Genomic DNA, 26,235 nt, shown 5'->3' with positions numbered 1-26,235 from the left:
GTCCATTTCTCTCAGCTCAGCTTACCTCACTTAACATGATTTATTCTAGGTCCATTCATTTTCCTGCAAATGAATAATATTATTCTTTCTAACGGCCGTGCAAAATACCATTGTGTAGAGGTACCACATTTTTTTTAACTTTTTTTTTTTTTTTTGTCAGTTGTGGGGCTTGAACTCTAGGCTTGGGTGCTAACCCTGCCATCTTCAGCCCAAGGTGAGCGCTCAATTACTTGAGCCACAGTACCACTTCCGGTTTTCTAGTGGTTAATTGGAGGTAAGAGTCTCACAGACTTTTCTGCCCAGGCTGGATTTGAACCGTGATCCTCAGATCTCAGCCTCCTGAATAGCTAGGATTACAGGTGTGAGCCACCGGTGCCCGGCCTGGTACCACATTTTTTTTTTCTTTACATCCATTTATTTCTTGTAAGGCACCTGGGTTGCTTCTATGATTTGGCTATTGTGACTAGAATAGCAATGAACATGGGTATGCATGTGTCTTTATGATATCCTGGCTTCTGATGTTCTGGGTAGATGCCTAGGTGTGGTAATGGCTGAGTCATAGGGAAGATCCATTTCAGGTTTTGTTGTTGTTGTTGTTGATTGTGGCGTTTGAATTCTGGGCTGTGGGTTGTCCCTGAGCTCTTCAGCTCAAGGCAAGAGCGCTCTACCTCTTGAGCTACAGCGCCACTTCCGGTTTTCTGGTGGTTTATTGGAGATAGGAGTCTCATGGTCTCTCCTGCCCGGGCTGGCTTTGAACCGCGATCCTCAGATCTCAGCTCCCTGAGTAGCTAGGATTACAGGCGTGAGCCACCAGCGTCTGGCATGTTTAGTTTTTTTTAAGGAACCTCCAAACTGCTGTCCAGAATGGTTGTGCTAGGTGACATTCCCACCGCATCCCCACCAATGTTCGTTGTTCAAATTCATGATGTTGGCCAATCTAACTGGGGTGAGATGGATTCTGAGTTGTCTGGACTTGAATTTTCTTTATGTTAGGGCATGTTGAAGAATAGACACATTTTAAACAATTAAGGCTACCTGTTGGGTTTAGTGTTTTACTGATCTTTCTTTTGCTTTTTAAAAAAATAAATAATGCCCAACCTCCAAATAACTCAGAACCCCTTTTGTGTGTCTTCCAGTGACTTTAAATGTTACTAGTGTTCCGGTGGCCTAGAAGAGTCTAATGGCCAAGTAGCTCCCATGTCCTCCTGTTGCTTCTCAGGAAGACTTATATCCATCTGCTCTGGTAGATATTAGGGAGGAATTCCTTCTTGAAGAGATGCTTGCCTTTGTCTACTATGCTATGGCTTTATCAGGCTACTAACTCAGCCTTTTCAAACAAAATACATTCAGAAATCTAGCCTTGAATTTGAGATACTGTGAGCCAGCTACCTTATCAAGATGGCAAGAAAAGATTCTAGCCTCTTCTCTGGGATCTACGCCCTGGTCCCATCCTTCATATTGCATGATGCAGGACAATTCATTTACTGGTTGACCATATCTCAGAGAAGCTCACTGGTGTCTCTTCAGAGGACAAATCTACTTCTGTGATTAAATAAATGTGCTAGAAATCTTTCCCTCTAACATCTTATTGGTCTTCACTGTGATTCATTGACTATTTACTAAACAGTAGTTTTAAAATATGAAACCACGTTAATGGAAGTTTTCCTTTATATTTCATCACTTGTGTGTCTTCTTTATTAAAGGCCATCCCAAACTATGATAATTTAAAAGAGGTAAATAAATATCTTTTTTTTCTGAGCCAGACATGGTAGCTCACACCTGTAATCTTAGCTATTCAGGAGGTTGAGCGCAGGAGGCTGAAATTGGCAGAACTGCAGTCTCAGGCAAAACCCAGGCAAAACGTGTGTGAAACTACCACAACAATAAAAAAAAAAAACAACCTGGAGATGATAGCACATACCTGACATCCCAAATAGGTCAAAAAATGTCAATAGGAAGATCAAGGTTTAGGCTGGCCTTGTACACAAAGTGACTAAACATAATCAGAGCAAAAAGGGATGGAGGCATGGCTTAAGTCATACAGCACCTGCCTAGTAAGTACTAGGATATATACTTCAAATTTTAAAAAGTATGTCTGAATTGATGATAAATTGCTTCTTAATACATTACCACAGCTTAGAAAGATTGAAATAACATTTATTATTTACAATTTTCCTAAATCAGGAGTCTAGGCAAAGGTTAATAGGGTGGTTAGTTGTTGTTGTTGTGTTTTTTGTTTTTTGTTTTTGCTAGTCTCTCTAGAGGCTGCAAACCACGTGTTGGCCGGGTCTAGGGTCTCATCTGAGGTCCTCAGCCAAAAATCCTAGGGTAGAATTCACTTCCTTGCAGTTGTGGCACTTGTGGTGGCTTGCTTCTTTACAGCCAGCAGAAATGTCTTTGATCTCTAGTTCCTCTTATAAGGGCTCATGTGATTAGAGCTAGCCTACCTCAGGAAAAATTTCCCTTCTGATTAACTCAGTCACTGATTAGCACTGATTACATCTGTACAAATCCCTTTGCTTTTGCCATTTACCCAGGTGCTGGCCACACTTAAGGGAGGAGATTTCAAGGTTTGGACACAGGAGAAAGAGGTCTAGAATTCTACCAAAAATTGAAAGTTTCCATGCATTTTAAAAAGCTTTGTTTAAAAATAAATTTTTATATGGTCATATGTACATAGATTTGGATCTTTTCTGCTTGTCCTAGATATATACTAGTTATTGCAAATAAGGAAAACCATGGGACCTATGTTTCTTTGGGCCTGAGTTTACTTCACTTAATATAATTTTTTCCAAGTCTTTCCATTTCTTAACAAATGGGACAGTGTCATTCTTTCTGATGGAGGCATATATATATATATATATATATATATATATATATATATATAATTTTCTTCATCCATTCATGTACTGAGGGGCATCGTTCCATAACTATGGTAAATAATGCTGTGATAAACATAGATGATGCTAAACGAAATGAACCCTAGGATAGGTACACAAGAGGTTTTATCTTTCTTGCTGTTGTTTTTAATGTACTTATAATGTACTATGTGATTTTTTTTGTTTCTTTTGTATGTTCTTCCTCCATGGTATAACCCCTGTTTTCACTGTATTTGATTCAGGTGCCCTGCATCTTATATATACATTTTTCTAATTTGGGGAGGGGAAGGGAAATAACAAAATGCTGAAATAAAGATACAGGTTGACCCATTGTAACAATGAGATGTACAAGACACTATGTTGGAAACAAACTCTTTGGAGGGGGTAGGGAGGATTTGGGGAGGTGGGGAGGGAAGGGATGGTAGGGAATAAACAAAGGAGGAGGTAACAATGCTCCATAGAAAACGTACTCATTACCTTACTCATGTAACTGTAACCCTTCTATACAATATCTTTACAAAAAAGTATATATTAAAAAAATAAATAAAATTTTGCTGGGTGCCAATGGCTCACACCTGTAATCCTAGCTACTCAGGAGGCGGAGATTGAGGATCACAGTTCAAAGCCAGCCCAGGCAGGAATGTCCTTGTGACTCTAATCTCCAATTATGCTCCAGAAAACTGGAAGTGGTGCTGTGGCTCAAGTGGTAGAACACTAGGCTTGAGCTGAAGAGGCAGGGACAGCACCCAGGCCCATAACCAACCAAAACAAAACAAAAAAAAAAAAATAGAAGAAAGAAAAGAAAAGATAAACACAGGAAAAGAAAAAGATCTTTTAAAAAATGTCTAAAACTTAAGTCAATTATATATATTGTTTTGAATTGATTCAAGAATTTCTATTATAACACGGTAATATTTTCCTAAAAACCTCCATATTCTGCAAAATCACACACAAAAAATAACAGGATTATGGAAGAGTTCAAGTTAAGAGATTAGTCAAAGACCTAGGCTACTTTGTAACTAGAACATTAAGAAGACAGTAAGACCCCTAATAAAACAACTAGCACAGTTTAAAAGACCCTTTGAATGCCTAGTAAATAATGATATGTTACCACAAATACAGAATTCCACCTCACAGAGGGGAAAAAGAAAAAAAACGAGCAAAGCCTCATGGTTGTGGGAGTATAGATGAGAATGCAAATGTGCAGACCGGGGAGGCCTCTTCCCTGCGAGGAGCATGCTACTGAACTCAGTAAGAGAAAAATATGGGGTGTATGTGAACTATACAACCTTGTTCTCTTCTTCAGACTGTACTGTGTATTCAGCTGTGTGGTTTTTTTTCTTTCTTTCTTTCTTTTGGTTGGTTGTGGTGGCTGAACTCTGGGCCTGGGCGCTGTCCCTCAGCTCTTCAGCTCAAGGTTAGCACTCAACCACTTGAACCACAACACCACTTCCGGCTTTTTCTGCTTATGTGATGCTGAGGAATCAAACCCAGGGCCTCATGCATGCAAGGCAAGCACTCTACCACCAAGCCCTATTCAGCTATTTTAATGGGTGTTAGTCTCAACTGCTATTACGTAATTGCATGCGCGCGTACACACAAACATGCATACACACAATGCTAATTAAACTTAGGGCCATGAGCTCTCACTGGTTTTTTTTACTCGAGGGTGGTGCTCTACCATTGACTTTTTGTTGGTTAATTGAAAGTAAGTGTATCACAGACTTTTCTGCTCAGGATAGCTATAGACTTTTATCCTCAGATCTCAGCCTCCTGAGTAGCTAAGATTATAGACGTGAGTTACCAATACCTGGCTTATGTCTAATTCTTGAGAATGACTGAGTAATGCAGCTTGCCAGTTAATTGTTGTAGACTTAGGGCTATTGTAGTCTTATCCTTTGGGAAAAGCACAAAGAAATCACTATGTTAAAATTCCCGGAATACTGGGAATTATACCAGTTTCATCTCCCAATTATCCACTTACAAACTCACTTTACGGGCCCACCTATGGCAGAGAGAGGGGTATTATTCAAGGTCATGGGCTATAATTACAAACAGAGGTCAAAAGAAGGATACTCTTAGGGAAGGAGCACAAAGGTGCAATAGCTATATGCATCTCATCACATAAAATAATATCTATCGAAATGAACTCCAGGAAGTGGAAAGAAGAGGTTTGTTCCTTGTTGTTGTTTTTGTTTTCCTTCCTTTTTTTCTTGTTTGTTCATTTATGTGTCTTTGGTAGGATAAGGTGGACACAGAAATGGAGGGACAAAGGATGCACAAGTGCAGAGTGACACTCACTGGTCACTATGTTGAAAATAAACTATACAACTTGTGGGTGGGGTTGGAAGGGAAAAACTGAGAGCAAAGGAAGTGGTGACATTGTCCACAAAGAAATTTTCTTTTTACCTGACTTAAGAAGCTGTAATCCCTCCGTGCATTACCTTTAAAAAACATTTAAGAAAGAACAATGGTCAGCAAACAATAGCCCATGGGCCAAATCTATCTGGTGGTCTCTCAGAGAACTAAACGTTGTTTACGTTTTAAGAAGATTTCAAAAGCAAAACGCAAAAGAAACCAAAAATGAAAAGAAAGCCTAAAATTATTTGCCAATCTGACCCTTTACATAAAAGAGTTTGCTGGGGCTGGAGGCATGGCTCAGTTGAAACAACGCTAGCCAATGAGCAAAAGCATCAGGTACCAAGTTTGAGGCTTGGTCTTGGATCTGAAAAAAAAAAAAGTTCGCTGATTCTTTTTGTTTGTTTGTTTTTTGGGGTCCGGTCGTGTTCTTGAACTCTGGGCCTGGGTGCTGTCCCTCAGCTCTTCAGCTCACGGCTAGCGCTCCACCACTTGAGCCACAGCACCACTTCTGACTTTTTTCTTTTTGCATATGTGGTGCTGAGGAATCGAACTCAGAGCCTCATGCATGCAAGGCAAGCGCTCTGCCACTGAGCCACCTTCCCAGCCCCAGTTTGCTGATTCTTAAGAACCCAGACTCCAGAATCAGACCTGGGTCTGTATAAATCCTAGTGATCCCCAGTCATGATAGTTAATGTTCCAGAGCCTCAATTTTCCATCTGTAAAATAGGATTGACCTGAGAATATAATGAAACTGAGTTTGCAGATCACTTCTCCCTGAATCTGGCAAGAGTTCTGTGTGAAAGCTTGCTTCATGTTGTGATTTGTATTTGAGAAAAAGCTCTGTACTGTGCAGAGTAGACTACTCCCATCTCTTGCCGGGGCCACAGAGGTGTTGGCATCTGCCATGGGTTGATTGTGCTCCGGGGCCTTTCTCCTCACTCTGCTCTCTGCGATCAGCAGGCAATCATTTCACTCCTTGCACTTAATCAAACGATTTTGCCATTTCACATTCAGACACTCCATGCCTTTCAGACTATTCTGTGAAACTCATATATTTTCATTAAGAGTTGATAATAAACTCTAGCACTGAGTTTTTTCAAGTTCATGATTGATGACAGTGTGATAGATTCCCGAGTGTCTCTAATGGCCAGCTCAGGCAAGAATATGCTTGGGGCAATTGTAGAGTGCCTCCCGACACCCACCAGGGTCACTGCCCCCTGAGAACCAGGGACACACACAGCTCCCTCACCAGGCACCCAGGCAGAGCAAACCCCTGGCCTGTATGTTGGCATCTTTTTATTTATTTATTTATTTGCTAGTTCTAGGGCTTGAACTCAGGGCCTGGGCTCTGCCCTGATCCTGTCTGTGCTCAAGACTAGGGCTCTACCACTTGAACCACAGTACTACTTCTGGCTTTTTATGTCTATGTGATATTGAGGAATCAAACCTAGGGCTTCATGCACGCTAGGCAAGCACTCTATCACGAAGCCACATTCCCAGCCCCTGTTGGCATCTTTCTCTCTCTCCTACTTCTGCCACTCTGGAGGTAGGACTCAGGCAGAAGGCCAGTTGTGGTATAACCTACAAGAAAAGGAAAGGGTAGTCTTTTATGGGTTCTGTTTTTCCTCTTCTTCTTCTTGAGCTTGAGCTCTGGGCCTGGGTGCTGTCCCTGAGCTCTTTAGCTCAAGGTGAGCACTCTACCACTTGAGCCACAGTACCACTTCTGGTTTTCTGGTGTTTTATTGGAGATAAGAGTCTCATGAACTTTCCTGCCCAGGCTGGTTTTGAATCCTGATCTTCAGATCTCAGCTAGGATTACAGGCGTGAGCCACCAGCGCCCAGCTCCCCTCTTCTTTATTTTTCTGTTGTCAATTTCTTTGTCTCTTCCTCCTTGTAAAATTGGCTCATATTCTGTAATCTGTGAATTGTTTTATTAAAAATTATTAGCATAAATTAGTAGTACAAAGGGCTTTCATTGTGATATTTCCAAACATGCATATTATGTATTCTCATTCAATTCACCCTCTATTGCTTTTTCTTGACTGGCCTCCTTCCTCTTTAAAAAGTTTTAAATAGATTTTACCATGTTGCTTTCTCTTCAGCTAATTTATTTATTCATCTCATCTATATATCTATTTATTCATTTATATGCCAGTACTTAGGGTCATGAACTTAGGGTCATGAACTTAGGGTCATGTGCTTGGCTTTTTAAAAAATTTTAATTGACAGATGCTCTACCACTTGAGTCACAGGTACACTTCTGGCTTTTTATTTTATTTTATTTTATTGCAAGTTAAATTAGAGATAAGAATCTTGTGGACTTTCCTGCTCAGACTGGCTTTGAACTTTAATCCTCAGATCTCAGCCTCCTTGAATAGCTAGGATTTCAGGTGTGAACCACCTACACCCAGCTTGTCTCGAATTTTGAAGGTGGTGCTCTTCTGTAGGCTGTTCCAGAGGCAGAGATGTGACTGAAGTTGAGAGGAGCCAGAAGGTCCAGCAATCCATTATTAGGTGTTCAGGGGATGGATGGCCATCACCCTGCTCAAGAGACACACAGGCCAGTGAGCTAAAGCTGCTTCCTCAGCCTAAGAATCAATACCTGTCACTAGGTCCTGCATTGCTCATTGTTCCCCCTCCCCTTCACTCTGCCTCTATAGGAAACTCTATTCCCAGGGCAAAGGCAGCCATTTGCACAGGAATCAGAGTCAAAAGGACAGTCCCCAGCAATGGGTGGGATTCCAAATCTCCATGACTGAGAAGGTAGTGATCACCAATTTCCTGTTCACTGTACAGTCAGCCCTCTGCACCCCTGGGCTCCATGTCTATAGATTCACCCAGGAACAGATTGGAAAATATATTTTTCTTTTTTTTTCTTTTTTTGTGAATATACTGTACAGAGGGGTTACAATTACATGGGCAGGATAATGCATACATTTCTTACCAAGCATTGCAGCCTCCTCCTTTGTTTACCCTTCACATCCCTTCCCAGCCTCCCCCCTCCCCCCCCACCCAATCCTTCCCCCCCCCTCCCCACTGACGTTGTTGCAACAGGTCCACATGTATCCTTAAATGACTTGTTTTTCCCCATCTCCTCCACAAGTTATACTGACATCAAATATAGTGAAAGCAGGGGTTATACTGTGGGTGAGGAACATACAAAGCAACAAAGAAATAATCTTATAAATGCGTTAGAAACACATGCATGAAAGAAAAAAACATTAAAATACAAATCTATGGGTTCATTTTCCTAACATCACATTATCTGACCTTTTCCGCTTGACTCATACATATACTAGATATTGCAAATAAGGGAAACCATGGGACCTATGTTTCTTTGGGCCTGGCTTACTTCACTTAATATAATTTTTTCCAAGTGGAAAATATATTTTTCAATTCCATGTGTACTGAACATGTACAGAGTTTCAACTCCCTTGTCCTGATTGCCTAAACAATGCAGTGTAACAACTATTTACATAATATTTACATTGTATTAGGCATTATTAGTCCTCAGGAGATTGAGTTAAAGTATATGGAGGATATGGATAGGCTACATGAAGCAGACACTATGGACCCGAGCATTATAAAGGTTGTGGGTTGCCCATTCCAGTGAATTTTCTCAAGTGTTTGTTCTCTTGAGCGCAGCTGAAAATATCCCCAGAGAACATATGCTCTATTTTCATTTCTGGAGGAATAATGTAGATTCCCCATGAAAGATCTGTATGACTGATTTTTCTACTGCTCTCCAGCTAATGGGGCCTGGTTGCCTTGAGATGGTGGCTGACAGGTAGCCCCACCCCCACCCCCTTGCCTTCCTCCAAGCCTCAGGGAAGGATGGAGGGCTTTGTAGTCTTACCAGCCTTTGTCATGTGTCCTAAGAATTGCTGACATTTTCTCCCCAACATACTCAAAGCAACTTCCTTTGCCTGGCCCCAGTTCTAGAGAAGGTTGGAAAAGCAGGGAGTGAGTGAGGCTTTATTCTTTGCTGAAGCTTCTTCAGGTGGGATTTACCTGTGTAACTGGCTGCTTTGGGGATTTTTTCAAAAGCAGAAACATATACAAAGCTTTAACTACCTTAACCAAAAAGGGGAAGTACATGAACTCAGACAACCAAAAGAGTCAGAGGAAGACCTAGCTAGCTGAATCCAGAACTTCTCCAACTGCTATGGAGTCAGATCTCTGTGTACATCTAAAGTTTGCTTCTGTCCATGTTGGCATTCCCACCAATCTTGTGAGCAAGAGCCTGCAATGAGCCAGGATCAACTGTATGCAGTAGGAACAGGGAATCATATGCAAAAAGAATCCATGAGAAAGGGTATGTTGTGCTCAAGTGCTTAACAAGCAGGAATCCTTGAGTTCAAAACCCAGTGTTTCCAAAAAAAGAGAGAGAGGGAGACAGAAACAGAGAGAAGGAAAGAGGAAAGAAAGAAGGAAGGAAGAAAAGAAAAAAAGGAAATAAAAAAGGAAAGAACCCAACAAAAACAGAAAACAATAATATTGGGTTTTACATGCTTTTCCATTCATACTTTTTCTCCAAAGAGCTTAGGCATTTCTGGATTCTGTGTGTGTGTGTGTGTGTGTGTGTGTGTGTGTGTGTGTGTGTGTGTGTGTGTGTGTGTGTGTGTTTGCCATCTTGGGGCTTGAACCCAAAGCCTGGGCACTGTCTCTAAGCTTTTCTTGTTCAAGATTAGTGCTCTATCATTTGAGTAACAACTTCATCTCTGGCTTTTTGGGTAGCTAATTGTAGATAAGAGTCTCTTTCCTTGCTCTGGCTGGCTTTGAACCTTGATCCTCAGATTTCAGCCTCCTGAGTAGTTAAGGTTACAAATGTGAGCTGTCAGCACCCAGCCCAGATGATGTTTTAAGGAGACATAATAAGTGAATCTTTCAGAAGTCATCTCTTCACTCCAAAAGGTAGTGTATATGTATGTATGTGTGTGAGGGGGGGGGGGAGGAGGAGAGGGCCCAACTTGGAGCCTTGTACATTTTTCTAGGCAAATTCTCTACTTTATTCTCACCCCTTGGGTTTTTGTTTCTTTTGTTGTTTTGATATAGGGTCTTGATATGTAGCCTGAGCTAGCCTTGAACTCAAAATCTTCCTGCCTCCACCTCCTGAGTGCTAGTATTACAGACACAAGCCATGATACCTGGCCAAAAAAAGACCTTACTTATTATGTTTGAAAATTAGATACTAAATCCTTAAGGTGATCAACCATTCAGACTTCTTGGAGCTGTCAGATTCTTCAAATGCTTCCAAGTTCCCACATCCAGATGTCAAAACATGGATTTTATATTCTCACATTTGTTTATAAGAAAGACAAAATCTAACTCCTTGAGCACTTATTTTCAGACCCAAGTCAACATTACTACTTTTTTCTCTTCCTTTCTTTCTTCCTTCCTTCCTTCCTTCCTTCCTTCCTTCCTTCCTTCCTTCCTTCCTTCCGTTCGTTCTTTCTTTCGTTCTTACTTTCTATGTCCTGGAGCTTGAAATTTCGGCCTATGTGCTGTACCTGAGCTCATTTGGCGCAAGGCTAGCAATGTACCACTTGAGCCATAGCACCAATTCCAGCTTTTTCTATGATTAATTGGAGACTTTCCTAACTGGGCTAGGTTCAAATTATAATCCTTAGTTCTCATCCTCCTGAGTAGCTAGGATTACAGGTGTAAGATACCAGCTCTTGGCTCAACTGTCACTTCTTCTTCTTCTTTTTTTTCCCTGTCTGTTGTGGGCCTGAACTCTGGGTCTTTCTAGGTCTGGACACTCCCTCAGCTCTTCAGCTTCAGGCTAGCACTCTACCACTTGAGCCACTGCACCACTTCTGGCTTTTTCTGCTTATGTGGTGCTGAGGAATGGAACCCAGAGCCTCATGCATGCAAGGCAAGCACTCTACCACTGAGCTACCTTCCCAGCTCCAACCATCTCTTCTTTAAACAGTAGCATCTTATTCTGTGAAATTCTTTTACTGGCTGATTATTGCTGATAAAGTGAGATTTTCTTAGGAGAACTAGTGAAGGATGTAACAATTCAGAATTATTTAGAATTATTCTTGAAAGCATAGACTAGATCTCTATCCAGAGGCTAGTCCACACCTCCTCATCCACAGAGCATGCAAACTAAATAGAATTCCAATACATTTGCCGGAGAAAATAAGGAAGGCAGACAATTACAGGAAGACAGGCAGTCAGACCAAAAGGCCTAAACAGTTCTGTTCTAGAACTCAGAAAAGAGCAAGAAGCTCAACTGAGGGCCTTTTCCATTTTCCCCAACTTTGTGTGAGCCTTGGAATACTGGATTCCATATGGTGATGGTTATGGTGGTGGTGTTTGTGGTGGTAGTGATGGTATCTGTATACTTGGGATTAACCCAGAGTGATTTGCTGAGACACTATTGAGCTATATGCCCTGAGCAACCATGTCTTGATTTTAACATCTCTATGACATATGCATTCATCATTTATGTAGTTCTTGTATTTTCAACTAGATAATTTCCTTACTTGCTCCCTTCTTTCATTCCTTCTTCCCTCTCTTCCTCCTTTCTTCCCCTCTTCCATTCTTCCTACCCTCCTTCCTTCCCTCCCCGTCACTCTCTCTCTCTCTTATAGTGCTGAGATGGAATCTTATTAGTCAATTGCTAAATCTCTATCCTGATATGTTTTTGCTTTTGTTTTGTGTTTGTGCTGGGGCTTGAACTCAGGGCCCAGACACTGATGCTAAGCTTTTTTGCTCAAGGCTAACACTCTACCACTTAAACCATACCCCACTTCTGGCTTTTTGGTAGTTAATTGGAGATAAGAGTCTCACAGACTTTCCTGTCTGGCTTTGAACAGCGATCCTCAGATTTCAGCCTCCTGAATAGTTAGGATTACAGGTGTCAGTCAATGGCTCTTGGCCCAGCATGTATTTTCTTGAGGGAAGGTTCTATATTTGTTTAAACCAAACAAGGCTCTCACTCTATTTCGGTGACAAGACAGAAAATGGAAGAATGTACCCATGGTCTCAGCTACCAGGGAAGTTAAGGCATGAAGGTGGATGCATTTAAGAGTCTGAGTCCAGCATGGGTGACATGGAGAGATCCTGTCTCAAAAACAAACAAACCCCATAACAACAAAAAGAATTTGAAAGCAAGGAGGTGTTCCTACTGCTGTCAGAAGATTTCTGTCCAGTAGACACTGAGGAGAAAACTCAAAAGTAGAGTATGTGCATGGGAGAGGTCCAGAGCTCAATCCTCAACACAGGGAAAGAAAGCAAGCAAGCAAGCAAGAAAGAAAGAAAGCAAGAAAAGAAAAGAAAGAAAGAAAGAAAGAAAGAAAGAAAGAAAGAAAGAAAGAAAGAAAGAAAGAAAGAAAGAAAGAAAGAAAGAAAGAAAGGAAGGAAGGAAGGAAGGAAGGAAGGAAAGAAAGAAAGAAAGAAAGAAAGAAAGAAAGAAAGAAAGAAAGAAAGAAAGAAAGAAAGAAAGAAAGAAAGAAAGGAAGGAAGGAAGAAAGAAAGAAAGAAGGAAAGGAAGAAAGAAAGAAGGGAAGGAAGGAAGAAAGGAAGAAAGGAAGAAAGGAAAAAGAGAAAGAGAAAGAGAAAGAGAGAGAAAGGAAGAGAGAAAGGAAGAGGGAAAGAAAGAGGGAAAGAAAGAAAGAAAGAATGTAAAAGAAAGAAAGGAAGAAAGGAAGGAAGAAAAAGAAAGAAAGGAAGGAAGGAAGGAAGGAAAAAAGGAAAGAAGGAAGACAAAAATAGATGATAAACTGTGGTTACAGATTTTCAGTATGCCAACATCTTGGATATCTCAAGATTTGTTTCCAATTATATGTTTGAAGTAGAAGCTGAGCCTAAGGGATGGACAGATAGAGAAATGAGATACATCTAAAGGATTTGGCAGAGGGAATGAAATTAAGGCCAGAGCCTGCTTTAATGGAATATCTCAAATGAGGAAGAATGGACTATCTCGAAGGAAGAAGAATGTGTTTACTTAGCGATTTGAGTAATATAAACCTTGCCTTTCAGGGCAGTCCAGAGCATTTCTTTTACTGTAAGTTAAAAGACTAAGCCTTCCTTAAAATGCAAGAAACATGGATTGTTAAAAGATCCAGCATTCTTTTCTTTCTCCCTTTCTTCCTTCCTTCCTTCCTTCCTTCCTTCCTTCCTTCCTTCCTTCCTTCCTTCCTTCCTTCCTTCCTTCCTTCCTCCCTCTCTTTCTCCTTCCTTCTTCCCCCTTTCCTCCCATGTCCCTCACTCTCTTCCTCTTTTTTCCTTCCTTCCTTCCCTCCTTCCCTCTCTTCTTCCCTTCCACCCTTCTTTCCTTCCTTCCTTCCTCCCTCCCTCCTTTCCCCTTTCCTTCCATGTCCCTCACTTTCTTCCTCTTTTTTCCTTCCTTCCTTCCTTCCTTCCTTCCTTCCTTCCTTCCTTCCTTCCTTCCTTCCTTCCTTCCTTCTTCCTTCCTTCCTTCCTTCCTCTACCCCCCACTTTCTTTCACCAATATCAAGTTTGAACTCAGGGTTCTCTGCTTGGCTTTATTTGGCTGGTTCTCTAACACTTGAGCCCTGCTTCCAGCCCAGCTTTTTGCTGTATATTTTAGAGATGAAGTCTCAGCACAAACTTTTCTGGCCAGGCTGGCCTTGTACCTTGATCCTTTGGATCTTAGCCACTTGATTTGTGAGATGCCATATGCAATATGTGAGGAAGGAGAACTCACTAGACGGTTTGTAGCACCAGCACCTACAAATACTGTACGTGCCTCAATCCATATACACACAGCACCTGGTGAGTGTCTTCAGTGAAGGGAAGACAATAAACACTCTAGGCCCTTGGGCTCTGTGGGCTGTGTGGTCTCTGTCACAGCCTCTCTGTCCTGTCACTGTAGTTTGGGAGAAGCCCCAGGCCATGGGAGTGGTTGTGCTCCATTAAAACCTAATGTGTGGATACTGAAGTTTAATTTTCTTACAGTCTCCAAACTATGAACCATCCTTTTTGCTTTTTCCACCATATAAAAATGTGAATTTCTTAGCTGTGAGCCATATAAAACTAGAAAACCCTGCAGGTGATGGCTGGCAAGCCCCAGCTTTAAAAGAACCCATTAGTCCTAATAGACTAATGCAAATGCTGAGACCTTCCTTAGCTAAGGACCTTCCTTAGCTCCTGCCTGACACTGCCTAGACTTTGGAGTTCTTGTACACGATACCTCGTTCTCCTTAGAGGACCAGATGGTAATGGTTGCTGATAAAGGCTGACTGAGTCAGTCACATGGAGTCATCTTCTGCAGAACCCTGCTGAATTCCTATGTGTACAAGTGGTTAAAGCCAAGATGGGCAGGAAGCAGGGCAGGTTATGGGACTTGCTTTCCAGAGAACCTGGTGTAGGGGTGTGGCTCAATGGTACAGCAATTTCCTAGCATGACATACAGTGTGTATGAGGTCCTGGGTTGATCCACAGTCCCTAAGAGGGAGGTGGAAGGGGGGGGGAGAAAGAGAGAGAGAGAGAGAGAGAGAGAGAGAGAGAGAGAGAGAGAGAGAGAGAGAGAGAGAGAGAGAGAGAGAGAGAGAGAGAGAGAGAGAGAGAGAGAGAGAAAGTGACAGAGAGAGAGACACACACACACATAGAGTGAATAAGGAACTAGAGGACAGTCATCAGCTGCTACATCCTGCACCTGTCAGCATTCCTGTGAGGCCATGGTTTCCCAGCCTGATCCCACACAATATTGACCCTGACAGGGACCCAGACTCTGGCATTTCCTGCCCAATGCTGTGCTCTTCCCTGGGCCATTTTTACCCTGAGGTCTGCATCACTCTGGCTTAGGTTTTCTCTGAGCTACGCTGAAGCCTGTCACAGTGCTCCATCCATTCTGTGGTAATTCTCTGCCCCTCTCGGTTCACAGCTGTCACATTGCTGCTTCTTCATAGGCATTTTCCAATGTAAACCTCTTCTTGGGGGACTCTGACCCAGGGGACACCTAGGGTGGAAATTGTAAAAAGTAGGTATGTCTTACTTTATAGCCAGTTCATTTTTTTTCTATCCTTTCCTCATTTCTTTGAAGATGGAATCAACAGGGCTAGAAAATGGCTCTGCTGATTTTAATGGGACTGATGAATGAATCTCAGCCAAGGGTGAAATTTCTTCCTGAGCTCCTAGTAGTCTCCACAGGAGACTAGTAATCCCTGAGGCAACTTTTACCTTGCATGCATAGCTTCAAGGAAAATTTAATCCCCTTCTGTTGTTCATGCAAAAGAGCATAAAGTTGCAATATCTGAAGGCCCTTAGGTGGGAGGCTGGGGAGCTGAGCTGGGTTTGGATGGATGGCAGCTTAGGTTAGTGACCAAAAGGTGAGGAGTAGCATGATTTGGGCAGTGGGGGAATATTTCCGGTGTCAGTCTTCATGATGACTCTTTAGAATCTACTATAAGCTGATATTAGAGTTCAGTCTGGGGAAGAACATGCACACAATCCACATGAAGGCATGGGAGTTCCATGCACAATGCCTGAGATCCAGGGCCAGCTTGCTACCCTGAAGAAGGACCAGCGGAGATCCTATGTACAAGAGATGACACAGGCCACAGCTCACGTTCACCCTTCCCAGGGACATTTACCTGGATGTAAATTATGGTTGTGATCATAAGTGTCTGGCAAATGTTCTTGTGGTAAAGATTTGGCCCCAGCTGGTGGAACTGTTGGGAGGTGTTGGATGTGGGATCTAGTTTGTGATAGTAGACCACTGGCAATTAATCCTTGAAGCAAACAGTGGCCCCCTCTCTTCTCTCTCTCAACCTCCCCCCCTTTCTCTCTTTCTGAAGACTTGGTGCTAACATCTTCAGATATCATGCCTTCCTTAGCCCCAACTTTAGACAAGCTTTTCTGATCCAATTAGAAGAATTTTCAAGTCTTTGTTCTGTGCCCTCTGCTCTTCATTCTTGTGGTAAACTCACTAGAAGCAGCTAGCAGTAACCATGCCACATATTGGGCTACCTGGAAATTCCCTCTACAAGATGAACTAGTAGCCTCCTTCAAAATCTCAGGACATGGACAAATTATACACCAGTGGTTTTTATGTTTTTGTTTTTGCCAAGATAAATTACTTCCAGTTCTTTTCCCACTAGGGTCCTTGTTTCCCATTTGAAACTTGGTGAGTTTGGCCTTCACTGTCTGCATTCTTGTTGGCACCTTAGTCTTCAGAGCTCCCTGCAGAGTACCCCCGTCATCTCTGCCTTCAGCTCAGTAGGGATGTTCATGCCCATACTTCTGAACATGTCCCAATTCCTCCCATAAACCAGTTCCAGAGCCTTATAAACTCCAAATGAGTTTTAGTCACAGCAATGACTCTACTTATCATGGACTAATGTTCATGTTAGTTAGCTATGACCAAAATACCTGAAAAAACAACTTCACTCCTTGTCTCTAGCAATTCTGGGATCATTGTGAGGTCACACACCCGAGTGATGGGAGTGGGTAGGGAGGCAGGTTTCTCACATCACAATGGCCAGAGTCAGGGAGCAAGCAAGGGTCTGAGAAACAGGTTCAACCATCAAGGGTGCACCTACAATGATCCACTTCCTCCAGCCAGGCCCACCTCTTAAAATTTCCAGAACCTCCCAATAATAGAATGACACCAGCTGAGGACCAAGCATCCAACATGTGAGCCTGTAGGGAGATATTTCACTCTCAAACCCTAACCCTGGGTCCTATGATAATTCAATTGTTCTTGAGTCTACTCTAAAACTGGGGAAAAAATTAAAGATTTTAAAGAAACGCTGTCCTGGCATAAGAAGAAGCGTTGTGCCTCTCTATCAGATTACATCACAGGGCCATTTTTAGTCACTGGCAAAGGAAGCTGAAATAAAGCTGTTATGACTGGCTTAGTCATGTATCAAGTGTAAAAGTAGGATTCTCTTGGGGAGAAAGAAGGGAGGGGAGCAAATCTACAAAGCAAACTGCTGGCCTCTTATTTGATTGACTGGGCCTATCCCTTTTGTGCTGACACTGACATGCTCCATACTCTACAGCCTACTTTTTACATAGGGGAGCGACACGGTTCAATTCTGACATGAGTATTTTGCGGGGAAAAAGTTCTTCTGACTATGGGGAAAGAAGGCTCATGAGAAGCACTCTTAATCCCTCTTCCGTTTTGGTAGATGAGTTTGTGGTCATGATGATGTCTGGATCTCTGCCAGGCATTTTGCTATCATGAGGTGACAAACAAGTATAAAAGTCAAGAGAGGAAAACCTGTGTCCTTAAAGATACATTTGGACAGTGAATTCAATCAAACCTAAGACCACACCTCTCTTTCCCCCACCTCAACTTACCACCAGTATTACCACATAAGTTTACAAGTAGCCTTTGAGGCAAAAGCTTTGGTTAGTCTGTTTCCCAAGTCAGAAGGCTGGTGGCCAATTTGTTAGGTGGCTGGCCTCCTTGAGGACACATGGCTGGTCTGTGATGGAGTTGGGATTTGAATGTAGGCTCTGTGGAGGAAGGAACGCAGAATATTGAAGCTCAGGCAAAGGGTCAGTTTTGATTGTGCTTAGACCAGTTAGACTTGAGTTTCAATTTCCAAATGTGGCTAGATTAGAAAGTGGCAAGTTATAGGCAACTAAAAACATAGCTCTTCATGTATACCTTTTAATTAAAAAATATCCTCAGTTTGTGTGCGTGTGTGTGTGTGTGTGTATGTGTACACATGCGCACTGATCCTGGGGCTTGAACACAGGGTTTGAGTGCTGTGCCTAGGCTTTTGTGCTCAAGGCTAGCATGCTTTCACTTGAGCCACAGCTATATCTCTGGTATTTTTGGTAGTTAATTGGAGGTAAGTGTCTCACAGACTTTCCTGACCAGGCTGCTTTGAACACAATCCTCAGATCTTAGCCTCTTGAGTAGCTAGGATTACAGGTGAACCTCTGGTGCCTAGCTTCTCAGTTTTGTTTGGTTTTGTTTTGCTTTTAAGTTGTGAAATATATGTGACAGGAAATGGTGCTATGGCTCAAGTGGTAGAACGCTCACCTTGAGCTGAAGAGCTGAGGGACAGCGCCCAGGCCCAGAGTTCAAGCTCCACAACTGACAAAAACAAAACAAAACAAAAAACAAAAAACCAAATACATGTGACATAAAATGTTTTAGTTTAACCCCAACAAATATACAATTCACTTGCATTGAATGCATTCATATTGTGCTACAATTCTTTTCATCTTGTAAACCTGAGCTCTTTGTATATTCTACAGCAACTCCCTTTTTCCCACAAATCCAGCTCCCACGGTATACTTTCTCCTTATGATTTTCACTATTGTAGAAACCTTATATTCAAGGAATCATACAGTATTTGTCTTTTGGTCTAGTATTTTTGCATGGTCAATCAATTAAAGGTGATTTTACAATCATGAATGATTACATTTTAAATGATTACATCAGGGCCTAAATATAATATCCTCAATTTTGCTTCTTGGCCTACAAAACCTAAAATATTTTCTAACTGTCCTTTATAGAAAAGCTTTCTAATTACTGGACTATGTTGGCTCAGCAATTTGGAACTATAGAGGACTAACTTTGCTTCTACTTCTTTGAGTTCTCTGGCATATTTTATAGTAAACTTATTAATGAGAGGGCTACAAACACGTGTTTATTAAATTAAAGCTCAGAAGAAGTGAGTACCCCTCATATATGAGTTCTATATCTGTGAATTCAGCCAGTCTCAGCTAGCAAATATTTGAGAAGAAATTTGCATATATTCTGAACATATAGATTTTTCATTATCCTCTAATAATATAATATGACAGCTCTTTATATAGCAGGGGCATTGTGTGAGGCATTTAAGTAATCTAAAGAAGATTTAAAGTATAAAGAGAAAGGTTCTATGCAAATACAAATCCATCTTACGTAGGAGACACGAATATGTATGGATATGTGTGCTGGGTGGGCGGGATGGGGGTGGTCCTGGAACCAAGCCACAAATCCCCAAGGATACTGAGGAAAACCCAGAGAGGTGATTTTCTTGCTGTTGTTGTGCTGGCAATTAGTTTAAGGCTAGGACCTCACAAATATTAGGCAAGGCTTCTACCTCTAGGTCTCAAGGACGTGACTTTGAATTAAGTTAAAAAAACAAAACAAAACCAAAAACAGGTATGAAGAGGATAACCATGGGCACGTGGGTAGGAGAATCCCAGTGTATAGGATGAGGTTCCTTAGACAAGGCCTTCTCCATTAATCAGAGCCTTTGGTGATTTCCTTCTAATAACTTCTAGTGTCATGCTCTCTTCCTGGTGCCCAGGAAGATGTTCTTACAATGGGAGATTCCTTTAAAGATATCGATTTCTCTTTCAAAAGAGTTACTTGGCATCTTTTTTCAGAACTATGACTGTGCCTACAGTTTCTTAAACTAATCTGTGTGACCAAGGGATATAATATATCATAGGTTGGTATATTCTGGTCTTCCATACAGCCTATCGCTGGTGCAACCTGTCTGTAGTAGAGATACAGACTTCAGTGGAAATGAGAAAGGGTAAAGGAGATCCCTCAGCGCTTCAATTTCCACATAAATACTGCCCCTAATATTCATAACGAAAAGACACATTTTGAAGGTTTTCATTAAAAGAAGAATGTTGAACATAGAAGGTTAGCAAGAAAGGAGGAGGCAAGAATGCTTGATAAGAAATGTACTCGTTAGGGCTGGGAAGGTGGCTCAGTGGTAGAGCGCTTGCCTTGAATGCCTGAGGCCCTGGGTTCGATTCCTCAGCACCACATAAGCAAAAAGAAAAAAGCCAGAAGTGGTGCTGTGGCTCAAGTGGTAGAGCACTAGCCTTGAGCTGAAGAGCTGAGGGACAGCGCCCAGGCCCAGAGTTCAGGCCCCACGACCAGACGCCTCCCCCAAAAAAAGAAATGTACTCATTACCTTGCTCATGTAATTGTAACCCCTCTGTATGGTATTTTTGCAATAAAAAAAAAACTTTAAAAAAAGGAAGTTTAGCAAGGACCTATTTATTTATTTATTTTTATTGTTAGAACAAAGGTGCTATACAGAGGGATTACAGTAACGTAAGTCAGGTATTGAGTACACTTCTTTATGAACAGTGTCACCTCTTTCCTTGCTGTCTCCCAGTTTTTTTCTTCCTATTCCCTCCCTCCACAAGTGGTATAGTTTATTTACAACATAGGGTCCAGTGAATATCACTGCTGCATGTGTTCACCCTTTGTCCCACCATTTCTGTGCTCCCCTCTTACCCTAACCCAAACAAGTAAACTTATAAACAAGACAAAAGATACAGAAAACAAAAGCAGCGAAAAGGGAAGAAGAAAAACGCCTCTTGTTCCATTTCTTGGAGTTCATTTTGATAAACATCATTTTATGTGCTCATGCACATAGCTATTGTGCCTTTGTGATCCTCTCCTAAGAATATCATGTAATGACTTATTTAGAAAATATGACATAAAATATAGAGAAATAGAGAAGGGAAATGAAACTTCTTCTCCCTTACAGGCTGGAGATGGGAGCAAAGAAGTCTCACCATTGTGCCTCTTGTCTGGTGATTGATGGTTTCTGCAAGTCACCCACCCTTAGTCATTTTGCTAACTTTCCACACACAGATCCAATGGATTTAGGGAGGGTCTACCACCACAATTATGGCTAAGAGAGACTAGGGGTCTAGGTCTAGAGACAACAGTGTAATATATAGCATGATCTTGGATAGAGAATCCATTTATCAGAGTTTCCCTTTGATTCTCTATCTCCCTATTACTCCCAGGATGGTGGGAAGAAAGCTTGCTTTTTCAGCTTTTAATTCCTGATTCTGTTCTAATTCCCAAGTCTGGTCTTTTTAATTTTGATTATTTTTAATTTCCCTACCACCTTGAAACTGAGGTTCTGTGTTTTTTTTTTTCAGATCAATATTGATTATAGGCCCTGTTTCTGTTTCTAGCTCCTGAAGCTCTCTGAGACCCAGGATGCCATATGGTACCACAGAGGGAACACCAAAACAAGGCCTGGGGCTCAGGTAGCAGCCACAATACGTGATGGTTTGGCAGGGACATCTCAGCTTACTGAAGAAACCATCAAGGGTCCTGATCATTAATTCTATTCTGCAATAGCCAGAACCTTCCTTCCACCCAGCCAGAGCCCACCTCAAATCCCTCTTCCCTCCTCAGGTCCATGTCATGATCTGCAGCAGGCCAAAAGGTGGCAGGTAGAGGTGGTAGGCTCTACTTTGCATAATCACATCTCACCCCCAGGCATCTCTTGGAGCCCATGGTTCCTATTAATCCATCCATTTTCCAGATGTGGACATGGAGGTCCCCCCTGTGAACACTACCACAGTGCTGAGAAGTCTTGGGGGGGACTTCGTCATGACCTATCTCTGGCTCTAGGCACATAGTTTCTAACCTTCTCTCTTCACTGGTTGGAGGAGGGACCTGAACTTGACTTTTCTCCCCTGTATGAGACACATCTTCTCACCTGCCTAATGAGAGCCAACCAACCTAGATAGTTTCTAGTGAAGCATTTTCATCAAGTTTTAGAAATACATGTTGAGCACCAAATCTTACTTTATTTAGCCAGGCACCGGCGGCTCACACCCGTAATCCTAGCTATTCAAAAGCCTGAGATCTTTGAACAAGGCTTAAAGCCAGACTGGGAAGGAAAGCCTGTGAGACTCTTATCTCCAATGAACCAGCAAAAAAGCTGGAAATGGAGTTGAGGCTCAAGCAATAGGGCTCTAGGTCTTGAGCAAAAAGGCTCAAGGACAGTTCAAGTCCCAGTATGGACCAAAACTAGAATTTCAGACTCAAGGCCCAAATTCCAGGAGCCCCACATGCCAGGTCTAACCACTTACTACTGGTGAAAGTAGAGAAACATTTATTACAAGGCAGTTATGGGAAGACAGCACTAAATTCATTTTTCAGCCATCTTCTCCTGCCTTAGGTTAAATAGGGGGAACTGGAGGAGGCAGTTGAGAAAAGCCTGTAGGGTTAAAACAGTCCCTAGTCACAGGTGGGGCCTGGTAGGGCTGTTGCCTCAGTCTTTGCCTCCGGAGGAATTCTGTAGAAATTGAGGGTAGCAATAGCAAGTCAGTCTCTGTTGCCCGGCATGTAGTCTGTCCTATGTTCTCTTTCTTTAGGGCCTTTGCTTTTTTCTGCAAGATGATAAGATGAAGGCATTGCCTAGCTGAGGGTGAGTTTGCTTTTTGTTACAAGATGCCCAGCAGTGAATCGTATTTTTCTATGCATTGTACTCATAAAATGACATATTGGACTAAACCCTAAGTGTATGACTTAAAGATATTTTTAATGTTAAAAAAATACCAGGAAGCTGAAATATACATTGTCAAGAGTGAGGAAGGGCAAGATCAGGGGGACAGACTAACGGAGAGAGGAAGTGTGGACAAATACAGTTGAAATATTCAATGAACACATGTGAAAAGGGTAACTTGAAGGGATGGTGAGGATGGGAGCGATGGGTTCAATGGCAGAAGGAGTGACATTGTACTCATGAATTAATATGTTGAATTAAAAAATAAAGGTTCAGATCAAAGGGGATAGATGGAAATTGGGGGTGCTGGGTCCCCAACTTCTTATTAATTTATAGGTCCAAGAAAAACAGCTTCGTGTTGCCTCTTTCAACCTCATCCCTCAATCCTGCCTCAAAAGGGTGGTATAGGAAGAGAGACTGTAGGATCCCTTCCCTAGATTCTACCCCAGACTCTATATATTCCCATAAGGTGTGTGTGTGTGTGTGTGTGTGTGTGTGTGTGTGTGTGTGTGTGTGTGTGTGTGTGTGTGTGTGTGTGTGTTTGGTGTTAGGAATTAACACAAGCTATATTTTTAGCACTTGTCTTAGTGTATTTTATAAGTCCAATAAGTTGCTCAGGTTGGACTCCAACTTACCAGACTTCCGCCTCAGGGTTGTAGTATAGCTGGGATTAAAGGCATTAGCCATTAAATCCAGCTTCAAAGTGGATTTTTTGTAGATGTTGATGCTGCCGTTATGCATTGTGGCTGTCCATTTCTGCCTTCACTAGAAAGTGATCTCAGCTGAAATCTTGGAAAACTTCTGGCTAGATGTTCTCTGACTTTCCTCACAGATTTAACATCCCCAAACCTTCCTAATTTCAGAAGTTCATTCAAAGATCTTTCAATATTTTGATGTGGAAAAAATAAAATTAAGCCAGATGCCCCTTGCCTCATGCCTATAATCCCAACTACTTAGGAGACTAAAACTTGGAAGATTGTAGTTTGAGGCTTATTCGTGAAACAGTTCAGAAGACTGTCTCCAATTAAACACTGCAAAGCCAGGCTGGAGCTGTGGCTCTAGTAGAAGAGTACCACTGTGAATAAGAAAGATTAACAAGCCCTGATACCTGTCAATAAGTAAATTAAACAAACAAAAAAAATAGGTCTAAGTGTGTCATGCTTACCTGTAATACCAGCATTCAGCAGGAGGAAGGAGGATTTGTAGCTAGAGGACCTGAGTGGGCTACATAGCTAGACTTTGTCTAACTATTTATTTGTAAACAAATAAATAAGTGGGTAGGTAAATAAAAAATGGTAGTGATATACAAAACAGAACAAATATTGACTTCATAAAAATAAGAATAACATCTTTTTTTTGGGGGGGGGTCTGGTTGTGGAGCCTGAACTCTGGGCCTGGGCGCTATCCCTCAGCTTTTCAGCTCAAGGCTAGTGCTCTACCACTTGAGCCACAGCGCTACTTCTGGCTCTTTTCTTTTTGCTTATGTGGTGCTAAGGAATTGAACCCAGGGTCTCATGCATGCAAAGCAAGCGCTCTACCACTGAGCCACCTTCCCAGCCCCAAGAATAACATCTTTTATAGAAGAAATGTTTATGCTAAAATATCCTCCTTGTGAGCCATTCCCAGTAACAGCACATACTGAAGCAAATGTGGTGTTAAAATCTGTACTGTGCTGTGGGACAGGCTGGGAAGTTCAGAAAAGTGGAATTAGGGCTGTCGGAGTGATTAATTGCCACTCTGCTAGGAGGTGAAAAATTTCACTTTTAGAAAAGAAAATAGATTTTTCAATCCTAAGTATGTTTCTTCCCCTTTGTAAGAGTGAAACTTTCACATTATTTAACTCTCTTTCATTTTATTCAGTTACTTCCATGGAATTTCTGCCTCTTCAGTTGAACAAAGCTCGCTGCCATTGACATTGACCTTGACATTCAATTCAATTTTTCTGCATAAAGGTCTCATTTAGAGTGGTTTAGCTCACCAAGGAGGAACCTTCCTGAGGCCTTCTTTTTCACTTCTCCCTGCAAAGGAGCCCATTTGTGAGTTGCCAGGTAACTGAGTGGGTGGAGGACTTTGCTAGACTGTGAAGCTCCAGCAAAATTCAAACTCTCAAATGACAGCAGTTAGCCTCTCTTATCAGAGCCTGGGCATTGTCCCAAAAGTACCTCACAATAAACTTCTGCACCAAATTAATTAAAGAAAGGCTTGATAATTCCATTCCAAGGCATTCCAATGAAAGTAATTTCAGATCCATAATGCACAATTGGCTTTTGCACTTAACTTTCAAATGAAATTCTCAGGGTAGTTAGTGTCATTTGCATTAGTCAACAAAACCATCAAATCCTCAGGCAGAAAAAACAGACAGGATTTTAGGGAAGGTCTCTGTGAAGACTGGAGGTCACTAGATGATTTAAATGGGAGATGAAGAGACTATATATAGCCTCACTTATTATCTTTCTTAAAAGAGAAGGACTTTCAGAAAAGAATATACTGGGAGCTGCCATGAAAGAAATAATACACTGAGCACTGTGTAAAGTTGTAAGAAAGACTTTCTTCAAAACTATCTTAATGCCAGTTGGCTTCATATTGCACTCAATAGAAGAGAGATTGAACTCAGCTCCAAATACAGCATACAAAAGCTGGAGCTTGATAGTCAAGGAACAGAATAAAGAGGTAGCACAGATGGGAATTCACTAAGAGGAAGATTTCAAAGGTGAGAGGATTCTTGCTATCATTTAGACACCTAGGACAAGAGATGAGGAAGGTCATCAGGTATCCAGGGGTTACAGGGACAACTCAGCATGATTCTTGCTAACACTGAGCTGGTCAAGAACAAACACCAGGAGGAGGTAACAATGCTTGAAAGGAAATGTACTCATTACCTTACTCATGTAACTGTAACCCCTTTGGACAGTATTTTTACAATAAAAAATATATACAAAAAAAGAACACACACCAAAAAGCCCAAGTGGAGTTCTGGTTGAGAAAAGGGCTCAGAGAAACCTAACTAAACTTTGGTCAAGAAGAGAGCCTTTGGGTTCAGATGGGAAAACACCAGCCTTTCAGCAAAAGCATCAGACTCTGAGTCCTGGACAAAAAAGAAGGGGAGAGTTTTACTGATCTTCAGTGACAAATAATGGAAAGTAAGCTCAAGAGGAAATTGGAGGGCTACACTCAGAAGAGAGTGAAGTTTGGTGCCTGGGAGAGGAACACATCTAGTGAGTACCACTGACGTCTCGGCAGCCCTCAAGCTTCAGAGCTGTCTATGGGGTGGCCATGCCTAAAGATGTCTGTGAGGTTATCACCTCCGATGCTCTGGGGTTGGTCACTGTCAGTACTGCCTAAGGGAAGCTGTGTCTCTAGTCTTCGTTAGTCAAAGAAGGCTGGCTGAGCTGCCATAGCTTCTCACCCCAGCAGTGGGAACCCAATAGCTTCAAAGCAAGCTTTGTCCTTCAACTCTGTCTATCTTCTACATCATTCTCTAATACTTACCCAAGATAACCTAGTTCTCCTCCTGTTTCTGGTCCCTCCAGCTTCCTTTTGCTGATTTACTAGACTTCCAATATAGTCTGTAAAGGCAAATCTGAAGCCCTTACAGTCTAAAATTTATTCTGATGTGTTTGTGCCCAGAAACCCATAGTTACCTACTACTTTCATGTACATAAGGGAAAAGAAAGGCATGAAATAACAAGTTTCCCTGCTGAAACTCAATTCTAGCTTGGAGTGGAGCTGCAGAGGACAGGCCATATAAAGTCAAATAGAGATCTACTGATTGTTTCTCTCTAATATAGTTG

General features: G+C 41.8%; 1 long non-coding RNA gene across 1 annotated transcript; it reads left to right on the top strand.

The window, feature by feature from the left end:
* Positions 1 to 16,758: 16,758 nt before the first annotated feature.
* Positions 16,759 to 24,524, top strand: LOC138828326 (uncharacterized). Its single transcript, XR_011372227.1, has 4 exons — positions 16,759 to 16,850; positions 21,120 to 21,194; positions 22,314 to 22,366; positions 24,305 to 24,524. It is a non-coding gene; the product is annotated as an uncharacterized lncRNA (long non-coding RNA).
* The last annotated feature ends 1,711 nt before the right edge of the window (positions 24,525 to 26,235 follow it).

Source organism: Dipodomys merriami, unplaced genomic scaffold, assembly GCF_024711535.1.
Source record: "Dipodomys merriami isolate MVZ:Mamm:240054 unplaced genomic scaffold, mDipMer1.0.p SCAF_1, whole genome shotgun sequence".
Classification (NCBI taxonomy): Eukaryota; Metazoa; Chordata; class Mammalia; order Rodentia; family Heteromyidae; genus Dipodomys; species Dipodomys merriami.
Note: the sequence above shows the minus strand (reverse complement) of the source record. Positions and strands in the feature narration are given on the sequence as shown.